Here is a 20,201-nt window from a genome sequence, read left to right as displayed (position 1 = left end):
CTAATGGGAGGAGGAGATGGCTCAGTCAGCAATGAGGTCATGAGCCTGGCCTTCCAGCACCCACATAAAGGCAGGCTGTGGTGGTGCTCTACTGTAACCCCAGTACTGAGGAGACAGAGAGGGGGAGTCTTTGATGCTCACTGGCAAAATGGCCTAGGTAACCTGTGAGCCCCAGATTCAGTGAGAGACCTCGTTTCAAAACATAAGGTGGAGGACAATTGAGGAAGACACCCAATATTGGCCTCTGGTGCGCGCACACACACACCCCCTAAAAGGTTCTGAAAACTAAAACGTTTTAGTGGTTAACATGACACTGAGTAGGAAATTACACATCATAAAATTTTGTTTCATACACTAAATTATTGAAACTATTATATAAAATTACATTTGGGTTTTGTATATGTAAGAAACAAATAAATGTAGTATTTAAGCTTGAATCTCAACCAGCTGTGGCGGTGCATCCTGTAAATACCAGCACTTGGGAAGTCTAGACACGACCAGAAACTCAATGTCATCATTAGTCATTTAACAAATTTGAGGCCAGCCTAGGATATGTTAGAAATCCTGTCTCAAAACAATAGAAATAAGTACTTTTTAAGAAAACTTGAATCTCACTGGGCTTTAATCCCAGCCCCGGGAGGCACCGGATCTCTGTGAGTTCCAGATCAGCCTGGACTACAAAGTGAGTTCCAGAACAACCAAGGCTGTTCCACAGAGAAACTGTGTCTCAAAAAAACAAAACAAACAAACAAGGAAAACCCAAAACCTTGACTCTCATCCCCAAGCTAACTCATTGTGTCAGATAGAGGATTCTCACCAGTGCCTCCCTGGGCAGGAGAGTCCTCGACCAGGAGCCTGGATTAAGGAGGACCTGCGCACCACAGTCACTAAAACTGACATGTCCCCCTTCAGTCTGGCAAGGGAATTACTTTGAAAATTCAGTTTGTAAGGGAGGTTTGCTAAATGAATACTATCTCACAGGCTGTAGAAAGAAAACAAGCCAACTCCCAGAGTGCTGTAGAAGGAAGGATCCACCACAGCAGGTGCCGTGAGAAACCCGAGGGAGAATGGCTGCTTCTTAAGCTTTACGCACGTAGAGTGGCCCACTCTGACCCAAGCAGACTAACTACCTAGGTGACAGAGACTGTTTCCCCAAGACTGTGTGTCATCTCTCCGAACCTCTTGGGTAGTGAAATTTTGGGAAGGGCTCACAACTTCCTGAAGTCTTCAGTTGGAAAGGGCCATGCTTGGAAACAGAACTCCTTCCTCTCTTTAATGGGATTCCTTCCTTAAGAGACGGTAAGAAGGGTTTGTAAGATCCCAGTGAGTGAGACAGCATCTTACATCAGATGACAAGACACTCTCCTGGAGCGTCCCTGCACTCCCAACAGCTCCTGCTGCTGCTCAGACAGGGGGCTAACAAGGCTGGACGCCAGGGGAAAGCAGCTTCTTTAGCTTGCATTCTTGAGGATAGAGGCTTCTGGAAACTCACCATGCAGGACAAGCACATGGGCTGGACCAAAATGTCGCTTAACTCATAATTTTATATGTCACTTAATATTCAAACATTTGTTATCCTCAAGCTGTAATCTTGTGCAGTTCTGTATATCAGGAACACAGTGACCTAGCCATTCCTTTTAATAGCAATATCTGGAATTATTTCTTTGTGATATCGGTCTCTCCTACAAGAATGTATTAATAGTATAATTTGTCAATTAGTACTCTATCCACATTGCCTGACTGCAGGTAGTAAGTAAATATTATGAAAAAAAAATATGACAGGACAGAAGGAGGGTTTTTTTTTTTTTTGGTTTTTTTGTTTGTTTGTTTGTTTTGTTTTGTTTTGAGACAGATTCTCATTGTGTATCTCTGGCTGACTCTCTATGTAGACCAGGCTGGCCTTAAATTCACAGAGATCTGCCTGCCTCTGCCTTCCAAGTACAAGGCCACCATCACCACATCTGACAAGAAAGAAAAATCCTTATGAATAAGAGCAAAAACAATTTTTCCAAGTATTTGACTTATGTGATACACAGGACGCGAAAAGTAAAAAGGGGTGTAAGAATTTCAAATGGTTAAGTGTGGTGGCACCCTCATCCCAGTGTTCAGAGGCGGGCAAAAAGACCACTGCAAGTTCAAGGCTAGCCTTATAGACAGCGCCAAGCCAGCCAGGGCCACAGACAAGACCCTGTCTCAAGAAGACCAAAAAGCATTAAAAGAAAAGAAACAAAATCTTAGAATATGGCCAAGTATGATGACATCAACCTGTGATCCTAACACTCAAGATACACAGCCAGGAGAATTGGGAGTTCAAGATCATCTGTGGCTAAATAGCAAGTTGAAATCCGGCCCGGCCGTGATTATTAAGATCCTGTCTCAAAGCGTACGTACACACACACACACACACACACACACACACACACACACACACACACACACACATACACACACACATTAGCAAGATACTAACAGTGACCTTTATATATTTCCATCTTAATAGTCTCATTACAAAGAAAAAAACAGCAGGTACATAGTAATTTCAAGGCCAGCCTGGGATATATGAGAGCCTGTCTTGAAAGAAAACACCCTTACCCACACTCCAGCAGGCAGCCCTAATTAAATGCCAGGAGTGGTGGGGCACACACCTTTAATCCCAGCAGTCAGGAGGCAGAGACAGGTGGATCTATAAATTCAAAGCCAGCCTAGTGGTCTATATGGTGAGTAGTGAGGCTGCATGGTGAGACAGTGCCTCAAAATAAATGAATGAATGAATGAATGAATGAATGAATGAATGAACGAACGAATGAATATTTTTAAAAAAGAAAAGAAAAAAAACAAAAAAATTAAACCAGTGGGGCACAAACAAACAAGACATGAAAAGGGGAAGGAGACTTTCTAGGAAGAAGAGGGATTCAGTGGGAGGAAAAAGGGGAAAAGAGAAGATAATGGGGGCAATACTGGGGGAATATCAAAGTGTAAGTATCTCTATCTCTACATACGTATGTAATAAAATTATGGACGGATGACTAGAAAAAGAATTCAAAGCCATCCATGGTTGCTCATGGCAGTCCTCAGAGTCTGAGGCAGAGGGATCACTGTGAGTTTAAGAACAGCATGGGCTACATGTTGAGCTGCAGACAACAGAGGAGCCCTTGCTTCAAACAAAAACAAACAAGAAACTTGGAACCACAAAGAGTTGGTTACAGAAACAACTGGAAGCAAGGGTCTCTCTGAAAAGTTTTAAAGAGGGCCAGTAAGATGGATCACAGAGGTGGCCGCCACCATGCCTGGTGACCTGGGAAGAACCAGCTCCTACAAATTGTCTTCTGACCTCCACATGCGCGCGCGCTCTCTCTCTCTCTCTCTCTCTCTCTCTCTCTCTCTCTCTCTCTCTCTCACACACACACACACACACACACACACACACTAAATCAATATAAATTTAAAAATCCTAACGATAAAAAATTTCACAAATCATGCAGTCATTCCCAAGATGAACCAAACCTTAGGGAAACCACTCTGAACTTGGGTGTAAAGGAATATTTCATTTCTACTATAACTTGAGGTTAGAAGAAATTAAACTCAACTACAGAAGTTCAAAATGGAGGTATTTTAACCAACTACAGACATTTATAAGCAAGGAATCATCTGACATATTTGAAAGGTACAGAGCTTCAAAAAATTCCATATTTCAAGGTATTAAAGACTAGATTCAGTTAATAGTTCAGTACTCCGAATATGTTACATACCTTAATATTTCATATTTCAGGCTGGAAGGATGGGTCAGTGGGTAGGAGCACTTGCTTTATTCAAACATGAGGGCCTAAGTTCAGATCTAAGTCAAGAGGGGGCGTGGTCACATACGCACTGTAACTCCAGTGCTGAGGAGAGCAGAGATGAGAACTGACTAGTCTTGCTGGCTACCGCCTAGCTCCAGGGTCAGTGATACCTTGTCTCAAGGGGACAGAGTAGAGAGTGACAGAAGAGGACACCCAACAGTCCTCTGATCTCCAAGCAAGCACAGGGATGTATGCGCCCACACATGCCCATGTGCACACACTACACACACATACACCATACTCAACATACACACATATAACATACTCACAAAAACAAAATAAAAAAACAATAAAGCACAAATATTTCTTACAGTGTTATTATGTATTAGACATATATTGCTTATTTCTAATCAACTGTATTTTTCCACTTTTTAAAAAAATCTGCCTTAATCATTTGCCCGTGGCAAGGAACTGGGTGGCCAACAGACTGCAGAGCAACCTGTCCACGTTTTGTTGTGACTACTACAGTACTCTCTCAGTCCCTGGTCTATGGCTGGGACGAGACACCGTGACCAGGGCAACTCTTACAAAGGAAAGCATTTAACTGAGGTACACTTCAGTTTCAGAGGTTCAGTCCACTAACACCATGGCAGGAAGCATAACTCACACAAGCAGAAATGGTGCTGGAGAGGTAGCTGAGAGCTGCATCCTGATCTTCTGGCTGAGAGGGAGACTCTGGGCTTGGCATGGGCTTTTGAAATCTCAAAGCCCACCCCCAGTGACACACTTTCTCCAGCAAGGCCATACCCCCTGATCCTTCCAAACAGTGCTGCTCCCTGGTGACCAAGCCTTGAAATCTAATAGCCTACGGGGTCATTCTCATTCAAACCACCACAAATATATATCTTACCCATGATTCTCTATCGATGAGAAAGACATACTGCGGTGGCAAAAAAGAGGATGTGAAAAACTACTACCAGAACTGAATGAAGAGCAGGCCAAGAGCTGCTGTGGATACCACTCTGTATAAATAAAATGCTGATTGGCCAGTAGCCAGGCAAGAAGTATAGGCGGGACAAGCAGAGAAGAGAATTCTGGGGAGCGGAAGGCTGAGTCAGGAGACGCTACCAGCCGCCACCATGAGTACCAACATGTAAGATACTGGTAAGCCACGAGCCATGTGGCAAGGTATAGATTTATAGAAATGGGTTAGTTTAAGATAAAAGAAGTAGATAGCAAGAAGCCTGCCATGGCCATACAGTTTGTAAGCAATATAAGTCTTCTGTGTGTTTACTTGGTTGGGTCTGAGCAGTTGCAGGACTGGCGGGTGAGAGAATTGTCCTGACCATGGGCCAGGCAGGACTGGAGAAAACTTGAGCTACAAAGAGCCTGATGGACAAAACAACAGCTGAATTTCAACAGGGAAAGAAAGACATTCCAGCCCCATCCACTGCTCCTGCTTCTGCAGGGGTCATGATCCTGATTCCTCCCAGTCTCTGGTCCTCCTCGCTCTGGTATGATACCCACACCCCACATGACAGGCCCTCCCATGATGCCAATGATGGACCTTCCTCCTCCTGGGATGATGCCCAGGGGACTGGCTCCTGAAATAGGACCAAACATGAGAGACCACATGCCCAAGATGCCCAGGCCTTCAATTATAAGACCTCCTGTTAGCCCCACAACAGTGCCCACTCAGTCTGAATGACCAAGCTAGACAGACAGAGCAGATGGGTTCCTCATTGGGTCTATTTTACTTATTCTCTTTCCCCAGGGGATCTCATGCTGGGCCTGAGTGTTTTCTAGCTGTATGATAAAGAAGACTTCCCCTTCCTAGCAAAGAGAATAGTTTTGAAGGGGGAAAATGGGATAAAAACGTACACTTTTCATTTGCATAATGAAATGTGAAAATAAAATTATCAGCTGTTCTAGTTTATTAAAAATTCTGCTTTAAAGCCAAAATAAGTGAAACAGTATGTTGTGGGTTAGCTGAATAGTAAAATGTGTGATTAAGGATAAATAGGGCCCTAGGTTCAATTCTCTGTGCACTTGCGCGCTCGCATGCTCTATGCTCTCTTCTCTCTTCTCTCTTCTGTCTCTCTCTCTCTCTCTCTCTCTCTCTCTCTCTCTCTCTCTCTCTCTCTCTCTCTCTCTCTCTCTCCAGAAAGGGGTAGAGAAAAAACTACTTTTTCTGAAACATGTGTACATGTATGTATGTGCAGCATGGTCATGTGTGGTGTCCATGGAAGTCAGAAGAAGGTGCTGGATCTCCTGGAAATGGAGTCAGATAGTTCTGAGCCACCATGTGAGTGGGAACTGAACCCAGGTCTACTGCATACTTTTGACCACTGAGACATCTCTCCAGCCCCAACAAGCTACTTTAGAATTCTCTTACACAGCTTTTTATTTTATCTATTTGCTTATTTACTTAATTTATTTGGGGGCTAGAGACTGAAACCAGGGCTCTGCGCATGCTAAGCACATTGTCTGAACAACATTCCGAGCCTTTCTCTTTCTGAGTTTACCTGCAAATACCCTTGATGTTTAAACAACAGGAGGTGAGTATACAGAGAAAAACAAAGCTTTAGTTCATTCTGCTCTGCATCTTGCATCTAACAAATGCTGGTTTTGTTTATATGGGCACCTCTTTTTCTATGTATTTATAGACTACAGACATGAAAACTAGACACACAAAAAGAACATAAGAGAAGTTGACAAATTGCCAGTTGTATTTCTCTGGCAGCAGAAGCGCCAGGTCAGCAGTACGTGGGCAGTCGCTTGCCTCCAACAGTCCTGGGAATTCTTTCAAATAGAATCTTATATTTTACAGAATACAAGAAAAACTGCTGAAAAGATCTAAATTGTCATTTATTATGTGCACTTCCAAAGACATATTGACAGTTTTTCTTGTCTTTTTTAAAGACCAAGATGACATGCCCCCCTTTCCTTCTGACATTTATTAGTGTCAGATTTTATTTTCTTTCATGAAAAGCTGAGGTCAAGAGTGCTGCCCACATCTGTAAATCCCAGAACTTGGAAAGCTGAAGCAGGAGTACTGCCATGAATTTGAGCCAACCTGGGCTACATAATGACCTGTAGGAAAGCCTGAGGCTCTATATTCTATGAGGTTCTATCTTAAGCTAGTTTACAGAGCAAAGCCCTACCTCAAAACCGCCTACCTGTCTGATGGTCCACGACCTGCCAGCCCCTTCCTGGAGACCTGGCCCAGCTTTCTTTTGGCTTCATTAGTGCGGCCCCAGCCTCTGCTGCTCCCCGCCCCAGCCAACCCAGGCCTTCACCAGACAGAAACCAAAGAGAAAACGTCTATTTGTGCCAGTCATGCTGAAAGCAAAACTGTTTGTAGTTTCTGACCCTCCCCCCCCAAAAAAAATTAATTACTTTAAAAACCAAAGCTAAACCTGCATGCAGAAGACTGAGGAGACATGTACAAAACTTTACTTAAGGCATATTAATGACAGAGATAGAACAGCTAAACTGAACACTAGCAAAACACAGAGGTAAGTCAATGGCTATGAGCCGGGATTCTTCCTCATGGCACCAACCACAGCGACAAAAGAAAGAGAGAGGCCGTCTGAATTTTATCAAACTTTTAAGAATTTGTACAGCAGGAGCTGGAGAGACAGCTCAGTAATAAAAGCACTGGCTGCTCTTCCAGAGGTCTGGAGTTCAGTTCCCAGCACCCACCTCAGAAAGCTAACAAACACAAACTACAGCCCAGGAGATCTGAAGTAATCTTCTGGCCTCTGCAGCCACCTGCACACACGAGACACGCGACACAGAATTTCTCTTAAATCTTTTTATTTTTTAAGTATTTGCACAGGAGCTAGGTGTGGTGGCACCACTTTAACCTCAGCACTCAGGAGGTAGAGCGGGCAGGTCTCTGAGTTTGAGGCCAGCCTGGGCTACAGAGTGAGTTCCAGGATGGGCAGGACTACACAGAAAGACTCTGACTTAAAAAAGAAAAGAAAGGAAGGAAGGAAGGAGGGAGAAAGGGAGGGAGGGAGGGAGGGAGGGAGGGAGGGAGGGAGGGAGGGAGGGAGGGAGGGAGGGGAGAGAGATTATTTGTGCAGCAGCAGATATTACTCAGAAGTAAAATGACAACCTACAAAATGGAAAGGACAAAGAAAAGGTCTGCTGTCCAGAACAGATGAAGAAACCCCACAGATGCAGAACAAAAGAAATAACAAAACACCAAAATCCAAACAGACAGACAAGTCAGCAAAGGTACATGAAATGCTTGCGATTAGTCAAGAGAGAAAAGGCAAATTTACTATAACATCATTCTATTCATACAAGGGTGACCATAATTTTTTAAATGTGCAAGTGTCAGCAAGACTACAGAGAAATCCAATCCCTCAAACATGACTAGTGCAGATGTAAATGAGTTCACCTGTTATGGGAAACGGCTTGGTGGCTCCTCAAGAAGTTGAATAGGATTTATTACGAGACCAAGCAATTCTATTCCTAAGCATAAACCCAAAAACAGGTGCTCAAACAAATGCATGTGCAAGCACGTTCACAAACAGCAGTGTTCACAACAACTGAAGGAGACAGCACCCAAATGTCCACCCACAGATGAATAGAAGAACTAAGTGTGGTATGTAAACACAATTGAATCATTCAACCAGAGAAAGGCCTTAGAAAACATATGCCAAGTCAAAGGGGTAAGACTTTACAAAAGGCCACACATTATACAAGCATGTTTTGTGCAATACACAAAACACGAAAGAAAACAGGCTGCTGGTTACTAGAATTGGGGATAAAAAAAATAATTTGCTTAACAGATAAAGGGTTTCTTTTGGTGGTGATAAAAATGTTTCGGAACTAGAGAGGGGATATTTGCACAACACATAAGTGTATAAATTGCACTGAATTCTCCATTTTAAAATGGTTACTTTTCTGTAATTTATTTGTATTTATTCATTTTATGGGGAGTTTTTAAGACAGTGTCTCACTCTCTAATCTGGGCTGGTCTTGAGGACAATATGTAGCCCAGGCTGACCTCATGGCAACCCTCTTGCTTTAGCCTCTCACCCAATTCCTGGGATTATTAGACAAGAGTTACCATGATCAGCTCTGAATTTTATTTTCATTTTTAAAAATCTATAGACAAAAGTGGAGGCATGTGCTTATAGTCTCACCTGCTTTAGAGGCCAATGCAAGAGGATCATGAGCTCAGGAGTTTGAGATTAAGTTTAGAAACGTATCAAGATGAGAGAGAGAGAGAGAGAGAGAGAGAGAGAGAGAGAGAGAGAGAGAGAGAGAGAGAGAGAGAGAGAAGGGAAAGAAGAAGTCATGGTATCAAATGTAACCTAGCACTGAGGAGGTTGAGACAGGAAGATCTCAAGTTCAGGGGGAAATAAAGTCAAGCTAATCTTTTCACAAAGAAGGGACTAGCAGAGCTGTGCGCCAGCAGAAGGCAGGCTCTGAGCTAGGCTCCTGCTCTCTATCAGCTCGCAGCAGAGCTATCTTTCAGTGGTTCCCCTGCACCCCGGCAACCTCACCCCCGCCGTGCTAACTGAACCCTAAGTTCTCCACAGGTTACAGGCTCAGAAATGCCCCAGACACTTAATATGCTCTCAGAGAACATGAACTATCACAACAACCACTCAATGAACCAATCGGGACCGCAGCTCAAAGGCACGCTGGTAGCAAGAATCCTAAACATCAAAGTGCCCAGAGGAAATAGGTTGAGCCGGGTCTTGAGAAATATCAAGGTCAACGTTTCTACAAAACATAATATTTTATCTTTAAAAAATTCGTGAATATTTTACTTGTCTCTATAATCATCCTATTTATCTTATTGAAAAACACCTTCAAATAAATATCAATTATTAAATTTTTTTCTTAGGTAAAATTGACATTCCAGGAAGATATGTACAGATTCATTTACCACTAAAGTATCATTACCAAGGAAAAAATATACTTCAGTTTAAAAAGCATAAGGAAAGCCTGGCAGGGTGGCTCATGCCTACAATCCCATCACTTGGAAGGCTGAGACAGAAAGAATATGAGTTCAACACCAACCTGGGCTACATATGGTGAGCTCCAAGATAACCTGGATGAGGTTATGAATAAAAAAAAAAAAAAAGACAGGCATACCTGAAATTTTGACATAGGAAAGACGGCATTATAATCGATATACAAAGGAATACTACACATTAAATGCTTGAGACACCATTGGCTTTCTAGATGAGGAGAAATATTTGTATACAAAACAATTTCATGTGAACAAATAGGTAAGAGAGAAAACTTTAAATTTTTTATTTAATTATTGGAAGACATAAGTGTGACATTGTGACAAGGATTCCCTAAAGGTAATTTTAAAACTTTAAATCATGTAAAAAGACTGATAATTTTCACTTTATACAAACTTAGCTTCTGTGTGAAAGGATGGAAACAATACTCCTGAAATCCTAACCACAAAAGCAAGACAGTTTTCCCATAGTGCGTCAATTATTCAGACTATATATAGGTTCTACAAATCAATCATAAAATGCTGTAGAAAAAAAAAAATGAGTGGCTTGTTCAAATTAAACCATCCAAAAAAACACTTGTCTCTTAAAAAAGGATCCCTTTAGCCAGAAGAACTTATAGAGGACTCTTTCTTTTTTCCACAGGAAACTTTTCAAGAGAGGAACGAACTCCAGCCTTGATGCTGCAGTTCATTTCCTGGCCATTACTGCATCACCTCACTCTAGAGTCCCTCATCTTCTGCCAACAGCTGCTGCCATGGCAACTTGCTATTATGTTTATCCAAACCCTTATCTCTAAAAGCCCGAAACGCCGGGTCCCATCCCCTTTGGCGGGCGCTGGCTGCTATCCTTGTACATTTAGCACAGTAATGCGTTTGGGAGCACCAGGAGACATTCCAGTGGCTCCCTTGAGTGCCAGACACGCTCTTCCCTGAACCCTCATGATGATGAGGAAAGTCAATGACCCTTGCTAGGATGGTGACTCCTTTGCTTCCCTAGCAACCTTCTGGCACAAGGAGCCCCAGGTGACCAGACAGCAGGTACATCCTGAAGAAGCCCTCACTGTGTCTGGTCCCTCCCTCACTGTGGGACATTTCCCCTTGTAGACGCAGGACCTCTAAACTCACAGAGCCTAAAGTTACATGACCGGGAAGTAGAACTGTACCAAAGGTGAGCACTCCTACTCCTGTCCCTGTGTTCAAGGACTCATGTATTATAACCGCCGAGGTCACCCAATAGCCATCCATATAATGGCCATGGATTCAAGATATACAAGGATACTGAAGGATGCTGTCAACTTTTGTAGACAATTGCCTCCAATCAAACACCTCAAAAGAGGTTTTTGTTTTTTGTTTTTTGGTTTTTTTTTCTATTTTGAGAAAGCCTTGCTGCTTAACCCAGGATGTCTTCAAACTCACCATCTGCTTCTGCCTCTTGGGTGCTGGATTACGGGTGTGTGTCACCAAGCCTGGTTCTCAGTTGTATCTTTATGAGACCCAATATGACTTCTATATCAATCAGAGGATCGTGGATAGAGCAAAACTGAGTTAGACCAAGAGATTCATGAACTGAGGCTCAGTGCCATAGTCCGTTCCTATAAAGTAGGACTCTTGGCAAGAAACAGTGTAACAACAGTAATACTCAAGATCAAACACTGTAAATCCTCAGAAAGTAGTACTGACTGTGGACCAAAAAAAAAATCAAATCTATACCCAACGAATATGTTGAACTCAGACTACATGGACAGCTGCACTTTGCAGAGCCGAGGAAGACTTGACTTTCCTACTAAGGCCAACTAGAGACTTCTGCCAGTTACCACGCATGTCCATCCTAACTCACATCTAGGAATGACTACCAGGTGAGAATGGAAACTCACTATGTGCTAGCCTTGAGTCAGGGCTCTGTTACACTCATCTGAGCCTTCGACAGCTCCTCCTCCTCCTTGTTATATGCTTGCTTGCTTGCTGTCCCAGTCATTCTAATATCTCTGTTCACACTTCTGTGACAATGATCAGAGACTGCGCACACACACTCCCGACACTTGGACCAGTACTGTACTGGAACTGGAACCCACCACATTGACCTCAGTTACGGAATACTCATCACTCACTCCATCCTCAACAGTTTTGTGTACTGGATTATGACATGCCCACTCTCCACTGTTGCCAACATCATTTTTGGCAACTCAAGCATACTCACAATGAGCCAGTCAGTATCATTAATGTCAACGATCCTCGCCCATCCCTTCTCTACACCTTCACCACATTTATCTACACCTTCAACTTTCAATCTTGTCATTGGTAGCTGCCTCCCCTGCGACCCCTGTTTCTAAGATTCCACTCTGAATACCTCTTCCTCTTTCTCAGATGAGTTGCACTACGCATGACCTTTGATTGCCCAAGGACCTCCCCTATAATGACCCTACCACCTTTCCCCCCACGGTCCTAACTTCACACTTACACAAACTTGGATTGCCCATCTACCAGCACAGCCCGTCTCTGCAAATGTTCTTCCCTCCCTCCTCCCTCCACTCTTCTACCACCTGTCCATGGCATCTGAAACCTTCAAACCTACCCATCTGTCCATGGGCATCTGAAGCCGTCAAACCTACCCACCTGTCCATGGGCATCTGAATCCATCAAACCTACCCACCTGTCCATGGGCATCTGAAGCCGTCAAACCTACCCACCTGTCCATGGCATCTGAAGCCGTCAAACCTACCCACCTGTCCATGGCATCTGAAACCTTCAAACCTACCCACCTGTCCATAACCATCTGAAACCTTCAAACCTACCCACCTGTCCATGGGCATCTGAAGCCTTCAAACCTACCCACCTGTCCATGGGCATCTGAAGCCTTCAAACCTACCCACCTGTCCATGGCATCTGAAGCCGTCAAACCTACCCACCTGTCCATGGGCATCTGAAGCCGTCAAACCTACCCACCTGTCCATGGGCATCTGAAGCCGTCAAACCTACCCACCTGTCCATGGCATCTGAAGCCGTCAAACCTACCCACCTGTCCATGGGCATCTGAAACCTTCAAACCTACCCACCTGTCCATAACCATCTGAAGCCTTCAAACCTACCCACCTGTCCATGTGCATCTGAAACCTTCAAACCTACCCATCTGTCCATGGCATATGAAACCTTCAAACCTACCCATCTGTCCATGGCATCTGAAACCTTCAAACCTACCCATCTGTCCATGGCATCTGAAACCTTCAAACCTACCCACCTGTCCATGGGCATCTGAAGCCGTCAAACCTACCCATCTGTCCATGGGCATCTGAAACCATCAAACCTACCCACCTGTCCATGGCATCTGAAGCCGTCAAACCTACCCACCTGTCCATGGGCATCTGAAGCCATCAAACCTACCCACCTGTCCATGGCATCTGAAGCCGTCAAACCTACCCACCTGTCCATGGGCATCTGAATCCATCAAACCTACCCACCTGTCCATGGCATCTGAAGCCGTCAAACCTACCCACCTGTCCATGGGCATCTGAAGCCGTCAAACCTACCCACCTGTCCATGGGCATCTGAAGCCGTCAAACCTACCCACCTGTCCATGGGCATCTGAGCATCTTGGTTTTGCTGGAGAAAATCCTCCTTTAATCTTACAGACTGAACTCATATACTCAACACTGCCAGACATTCCTTCTATACTGTCTATGTCTATTTATTTCCCTATTCTCTGAGAACAAATACTTTATGCTTTCTTTTCGCTCCTCGTACTTCCACTTCCTGATCTAACCTCACTCAGAGCTGGTGAGCTAGCCTCATAATAAATTAATAAGATGTGATTAGACGAAAATCACTTCATTCCAGAACACTAACGGCGTCAATCTCTCTGACTCTAAGTCCACACTAACAGCACTGCTTCACAGCAAACTGAAAACACAACACCCCCACTTTTAACTAAGCAGTCCCTTCCCATCTCGTGTCCTGCATGCCGTTCACCAGTCTCTACTGAAGGCCTTTCTTTAGCTTTCCAACGGTCCCTTCCCCTGCACTACGAACACTTCCTCTAGTGAGTTGTTCTTAATGGCATACAAACATGCCCTAACATCAAAAACTTAAAAAAAAATAATACACAAAAAATCCTTTCCAGCTACCACACAATTTCTCTGCTCTCGTTCAGAGGAAAATTACATAAGAAGAGTAGTCTATGCGGTATCCTCACTGCCCCACCACCCGTTACCCACCCACCCCACCCCACCCTCGCCCCGCCATTATCCCTTGATCTCATTCTGATCAATTTTGCTTTCCTGATTTTCCATTCAAACACTTTGCTTGTGCATGTGGTATGGTGTGGTGTGGTGTGGTATGGTGTGGTGTGGTGTGTGTGGTGTGGTATGGTGTGTGTGGTGTGTGTGATGTGGTGTGTGTGGTGTGGTGTGTGTGATGTGGTGTGATGTGGTGTGTGGTGTGGTGTGGTATGTGTGGTGTGGTGTGGTGTGTGTGGTGTGGTGTGTGTGGTGTGTGTGGTGTGGTATGTGTGGTATGGTGTGTGTGGTATGGTGTGTGTGGTATGGTGTGTGTGGTGTGGTATGTGTGGTATGGTGTGTGTGGTATGGTGTGTGTGGTGTGGTGTGGTGTGGTGTGTGTGGTGTGGTGTGTGTGGTGTGGTATGTGTGGTATGGTGTGTGTGGTATGGTGTGTGTGGTATGGTGTGTGTGGTGTGGTATGTGTGGTGTGGTGTGTGTGTGGTGTGGTGTGGTGTGTGTGGTGTGGTGTGTGTGGTGTGGTGTGGTGTGTGTGGTGTGGTGTGTGTGGTGGGGTGGGGTGGGGTGTGTGTGGTGGGGTGGGGTGGGGTGTGTGTGGTGTGGTGTGGTGTGTGTGGTGTGGTGTGTGTGGTGTGGTGTGTGTGGTGGGGTGGGGTGGGGTGTGTGTGGTGTGGTGTGGTATGTGTGGTGTGGTGTGTGTGGTGTGTGTGGTGGTGTGTGTGTGGTGTGGTGATGTGTGGTGTGGTGTAGGTGGGGTGTGTGGGGTGGGGTGGGGTGGGATGGGGTGGGGTGGGGTGTGTGTGGTGGGATGTGGTATGGTGTGGTGTGATGTAGTGTATATGGTGGGGTGGGGTGTGTGTGGTGTGGTATGGTGTGGTGTGGTGTATATGGTATGGTGGGGTGGGGTGTATGTGGTGGGGTGGGGTGGGGTATGTGTGGTGGGATGTGGTGTGGTGGGGTGTATATGGTATGGTGGGGTGGGGTGTGTGTGTACAGACCAGAGAACTATCGGTGTCTTCCTCTATTTTCCAGATAGGACTCTCACTGACTTCCTTGCTAGGCTGGCTGGCCCCGGACGCCCAGGGACCCTCCTGTCCACTCTAGCGCTGGGATTGCAAGCGCACTGTTCTGATGTGGGTGTTGGAGATCCAACTCAGGTCCTCAAGCTCAAGCAACAGACGCTTTGCCCGCTGAACCATCTCCCCTGACCCTCCACTGAAATGTTTCTCAAGAACTTACCAATGTTCTCACTTTCGCCAAAGCCAATGATCAGTTAATGGAGAAGAACCATCTCTTCTCTGCAGCAAACAATGAACAACACTAATGTGGCTGACCGTCTCCCGCACGTGGGAACAGGCTGTGACCTCGGACTCGCCCAGGTTCCCTCATACCTAGCTGCTCCTTTTCTGTCTCTTGCTGACTTCTCTGTAAACAATCTGGAAGTTAGTGTCCCAGAGTGACACCCTTGGCACTCTTCCTCCTAAAAGACCACATTCTATGTAAACGGTTCTAAACATGACTGACTCTCTAGCTAGATTCCAACCGAGGCCTCAGAGGTAGGTACCCTGAACTCCAGAATCCAGCTCAAGTACAGCCATTTTTCTAAAAGTGCCTCAAGAATAACAAGAACAAGACAGAATACCTGGCTATCCCATCCTCCTCTGTTTCGTGCTGAGTATCCGGCTCAGCAAACACTACCTACCGCTGTCTACCCACTTGTTCCAGGGAAAAACCTCGGAGGCTTCCTTAAGTTCTTTCCTCCTGCTTTCCCACATTTAATTTACATAAAGCCTGACTAACTCAACTGCTGAAATAACGCTAAAACATCCCCAGTGTTGGCCTCTCTGCTGCTACACCGCAGACAGTCATCACCTGAGGCAGCACTAAAGGTTTCAACTGCTCCTTACTTCCACGTTATTACCCGTCAGACCTCGCCCACTCCCTCCCCCATTTTTTAAGGTCACTTATTCATGTATTTATTTATTTTGTGTGAGTGTTTTGTCTGCACATATGTCTGTGCACCAAATGCATGCCTCGTGCCCCCAGAGGCCAGAAGACTGTGGGATTCCCTGGGAACTGGAGTGACAGATGGCTGTGAGCCACCACATAGCTGCTGGGACTTGAACCCAGGTCCTCTGGAAGAGTAGCCAGTCCTCTTAACCACTGAGCCGTCTCTCCAGTCCTGCTAACACCACGATTTTATATGTAACATCTGGAATAATCTCTAAAATGAAAACTAGCTCACTCATGCGCTTGCTCATGACTCAACACTGTCTTGTGCTAAACAGCATAAATCTAAATGCCCTCCGTAGATCCCTGAAGATCCTAAAAGGCAGATCCCATACCTGACTGCATAATCACTTCTCTCAAGCTCCACCCTTCTGATTTCCCTCCAACACAGCAAGATCACTCATGTCCTAGACACCTATCCTCTTTGTTAGAAACCTTCCTCCTGATCTTCCCACGACTGCCTCTTCTCCTCAAATGAAATGTCACCTTTGCAGAAAACCACTGGAAAAACTAACCCTCCTCCTAATTAAAGCTAATTCCTCCACTTTTGCCATAAAGGAAGACAAAACTCTTACTAGAAATTGGAGTAGCTAAAACAGCTCCACTTTAGAGTAGGCTTTTCCATCACCCAATCTGAAGTTGGTGACCACGTGACTTTCTCGGTTAGCTGTCTGTGCAGACTGTCTGGAGGCAGGCATATCTACACCATTTCCACCGTTCCGTGCTCTCCAGGTCTGGAGAATACATTTCCAGTTAGGATAGAAGCAAGTCTCCAGCAGCACGGCTTCAGTTTTCCTTCTGCCTCGAGCAGTATCTACAAAAGTCTTGGGAGACAAAACGACAGCAGAAACATCACTCCCTTCCAGAGGGCTGGACACCACATGGGCAGCGGCAGCTGACGCGGGGTTCCTTCCCGGCCGTCAGATGAGACTCCATGGACCCCTGCTTCAGTGACAGAAACAACAGTGACTGACAGCACAGTTCCTCCTGACTTCCTGAATGTGGACGTTTCTCTCCCCTTACTGCCCCCACACTTTTAACAGTCTGTAAGCCTTTAATCGCCTTTATCAAATGCCTAATGGCTTGAAATAGTTATAGTGTAGTCAGAAAGACTAAACCCCAACTGATACACATCCTATTGTTAACAAACTACTTATAAAAATCACTTTTCGGAAACACAGTCTCATGCTAGGTAGCCTAGGTTGGCCTTAAACTCTTGGCAATTCTCCTGCCTCTACTTCCCAAGTGCTAGAGTTTATAGGCATGAGACAAAATGACTGACTCAATAATTTTTGGTGTTTGTTTGTTTGGAGACAGGTTCTCACTGTGTAGCACACAGGCTGACCTCAAATTCATGGTGATCCTCCAGTCTCAACCTCACAAGTGCTGGGACTACAAGACATGAGCTACATATGCACTTGATTTCAGTGGTTTTGTATTTGTTAATCTTTCCTGCTAAATCACCACACAAACACAGGGACATCCTAGTTATGCTCACTATAGTAACCCAGTCTCATGTTCAGAACAAAGATTTGGTGAATGAATGTAGCACCTTCGTAGTAAAATATAAAAACATTCAAATGCATTATATCAAAGATAACAGCTCCAACTCTCAAAAGAAGCTAAGGCAAAAAAAAAAATCAGGAGTTCAAAGACAGCCTGGGCTACACAGCAGGACCCTAACCAGAAATTAATTATTTAATTAGCAAGTAAACAACTAGAGCTCTTGGAACGTGGCTCCCTTACTTCTTTGCTTATTCTGCTACTGTGGAAACTTGATATCCTTTTGGTTTCTAGCCAGTACCCTGGGACTCCTCCATCTCACTGGAACAACACAAACAAGAGCCACACTCACACCCCTGACTCTTCAACCATAAGACTGTCCATTTTGTGACAAACAGGAACTAAGGTTATCTTGGAGGTGAAAACAATAATGCATCTGAATTTCGGACCTAAATAACTTATTTTGATTTTAATTTCAAATTCCCAAGGCCATGGTCTAGATCAGTGGTAGGCCCTGATCTCTAACAACACAAAAAGTAAACTATAACAAAGTAAAATTCTGCAGAGATTACTTATCAGGAAACTCCAAAAAGGGCCAGGTAGATGACTCAGTGGGCAAAGGCTCTGGCTACACAAGTCTGACAACCTGAGCTGGATCTGTGGAACCCAAGGAAAGGGAAGAGAGAGCCAACTCCAGAAAGATGTGCTTTGACCACTGCATATACATGCAAAACTGTCATTAACTAATTTACATGCAATGTTAGGAAATGTTAATGTGCACTGAGAAGTCAAATAAATGGTAGACCTACAATTCTAGCATCAATAGGCTGAGGAAAAGGGGTCACAAGTTCAGGGCCCACCTAGGAACATGAGCCCTGTCTCTCAAAATCCAAGAAATGTTCCTCAATCCAGCTAAATAAGTGTCTGACAAAGGAAAGCCAAAGTGTCTGTTACGACTGAAAACAAATATAACACTGTCTCCTATATTTAGTTTTACAGAAAATTCCTATTTTTTCAGAGAGTGAAAATACTTGGAAACGTTTACACCATAAAAGGGGGGGGGGGGACTGGAGAGATGGCTCAGCAGTTAAGAGCACTGGCTGCTCTTCCAGAGGACCTGGGTTCAATTTCCAGGACCCACATGGCAGTTTACAATTGTCTGTATCTCCAGACCCAGGAGATCCAGCATCCTCATACAGGTATATATTCAGGCAAAACACCAATGCAGATAGATAGATAGATAGATAGATAGATAGATAGATAGATAGATAGATAGATAGATAGATAGACAGACAGACAGACAGACAGACAAATGGGAGCATTTATTCACCAAATTCATGCAATAACTCTGACTTACTACATGGCCAGTACAGTTTGAAACACTAGGAATACCTCAGTGACCAAAGCGATGACCTCCGTCTCCATAAAGCCTGTGTTCTAACCCAGGACTGTTAGCGACACAACAGAGTGAGAAGATGACGAGCGCTGTGAAGAAGCTTAACAGGGTGAGACTGTTAACAGGGCAGTGAGTGCATGGAGGAAGGTGGGCAGGGCGAGACTCAGCCTGGAAAGTCAGTCAAGTCACAGAAGGAACAAGGCTGTGGCTCTAACTCCATGAGAGGAGAATAGCAAAAGGACTGACTATAGGGCCAAAGGCTAAAGTGAGTGAAATAGTTTGGGAGTGATTATCCTAATCCAGGTAGATCAAAGAAGAAAGTGATCACAATAAAAATGGACTAAGAAGTGGCCAGATTCTAGCCTTTAAAAGCATTAAAGAAGGAGAAACTGAAGGTATCGAGGAGTATATAAAGGTGAACAATTGGGAAAGTATATTTGAAAACTATAGTAAGACAGCATTTCATATCCCAACATTTCTTTAAAAAAAAAAATCAAGAAGTCTGAGCTAGCATACGCCTATAATCCTGGCACTCAGGATGTAAAGGCAGGAGAACTGCAAGTAATGAGCTAGCTTGAGCTCAGGTTTACATAGCTAGAAGATATATATCTCAAAAAAAAAAAAAAAAAAAAGACATGAAGTTGGGATGTGGGCATGGATTCAGCAAGAGTTAGGAGAAGTAGAGGGTGAATATGATAAAAATACATAGTATACTGTTGTTAGATTTTCTGTTACTCCAGCCCCACATTGGAATGCCAAATTGTTGTTGGTTGTTTTTTTACTCTTTATACTCTTTGTTCTTTTGGCTCTCTGGGGGAGTCCACCACCCACCTCCCAAATAAATCACACACAGTGGCTTATTTTTAATTATAAATGCCCATCCTTAGCTTGGCCTGTTTCTTGCCAGCTTGGCTTAACTTAAATTATCCAGTCTACCTTTTGCCTCTGGGCTTTTACCTTTCTCTATTTCTGTATAGCCTCTCTTTCCATCTTACTCCCTGTCTGGCTGTGTAGCTGGAAGGTTGGATGGATGGCTTCTGAAGTCCTCCTCCGTTCTCTCACTCTTTCTTCCCAAATTCCTCCTTCTATTTATTCTCTCTGCCTGACAGCCCCACCTACCCTTTCTCCTGCCTTGCTCTTAGCCGTTCAGATTTCTATTAGACTATCAGGTGTTTTAGACAGGAAAAGTAACACAGCTTCACAGAGTTAAATGTAACATAAACAAATGCAATATACCTTAAAAAATATTCTACAACAGTATACATATATAAAATCCCCAAAGAATT

General features: G+C 44.3%; 1 protein-coding gene across 1 annotated transcript in view; it reads right to left on the bottom strand.

Moving 5' to 3' along the window:
* Window positions 1–20,201, bottom strand: part of Mnat1 (MNAT1 component of CDK activating kinase) — a 179,451-nt gene that overhangs the window by 115,065 nt on the left and 44,185 nt on the right. The gene's annotated exons all lie outside the window — the stretch shown is intronic.

The sequence above is a fragment of the Peromyscus maniculatus genome, chromosome 14 (genome assembly GCF_049852395.1).
Source record: "Peromyscus maniculatus bairdii isolate BWxNUB_F1_BW_parent chromosome 14, HU_Pman_BW_mat_3.1, whole genome shotgun sequence".
Taxonomy (NCBI): Eukaryota; Metazoa; Chordata; class Mammalia; order Rodentia; family Cricetidae; genus Peromyscus; species Peromyscus maniculatus.
Note: the sequence above shows the minus strand (reverse complement) of the source record. Positions and strands in the feature narration are given on the sequence as shown.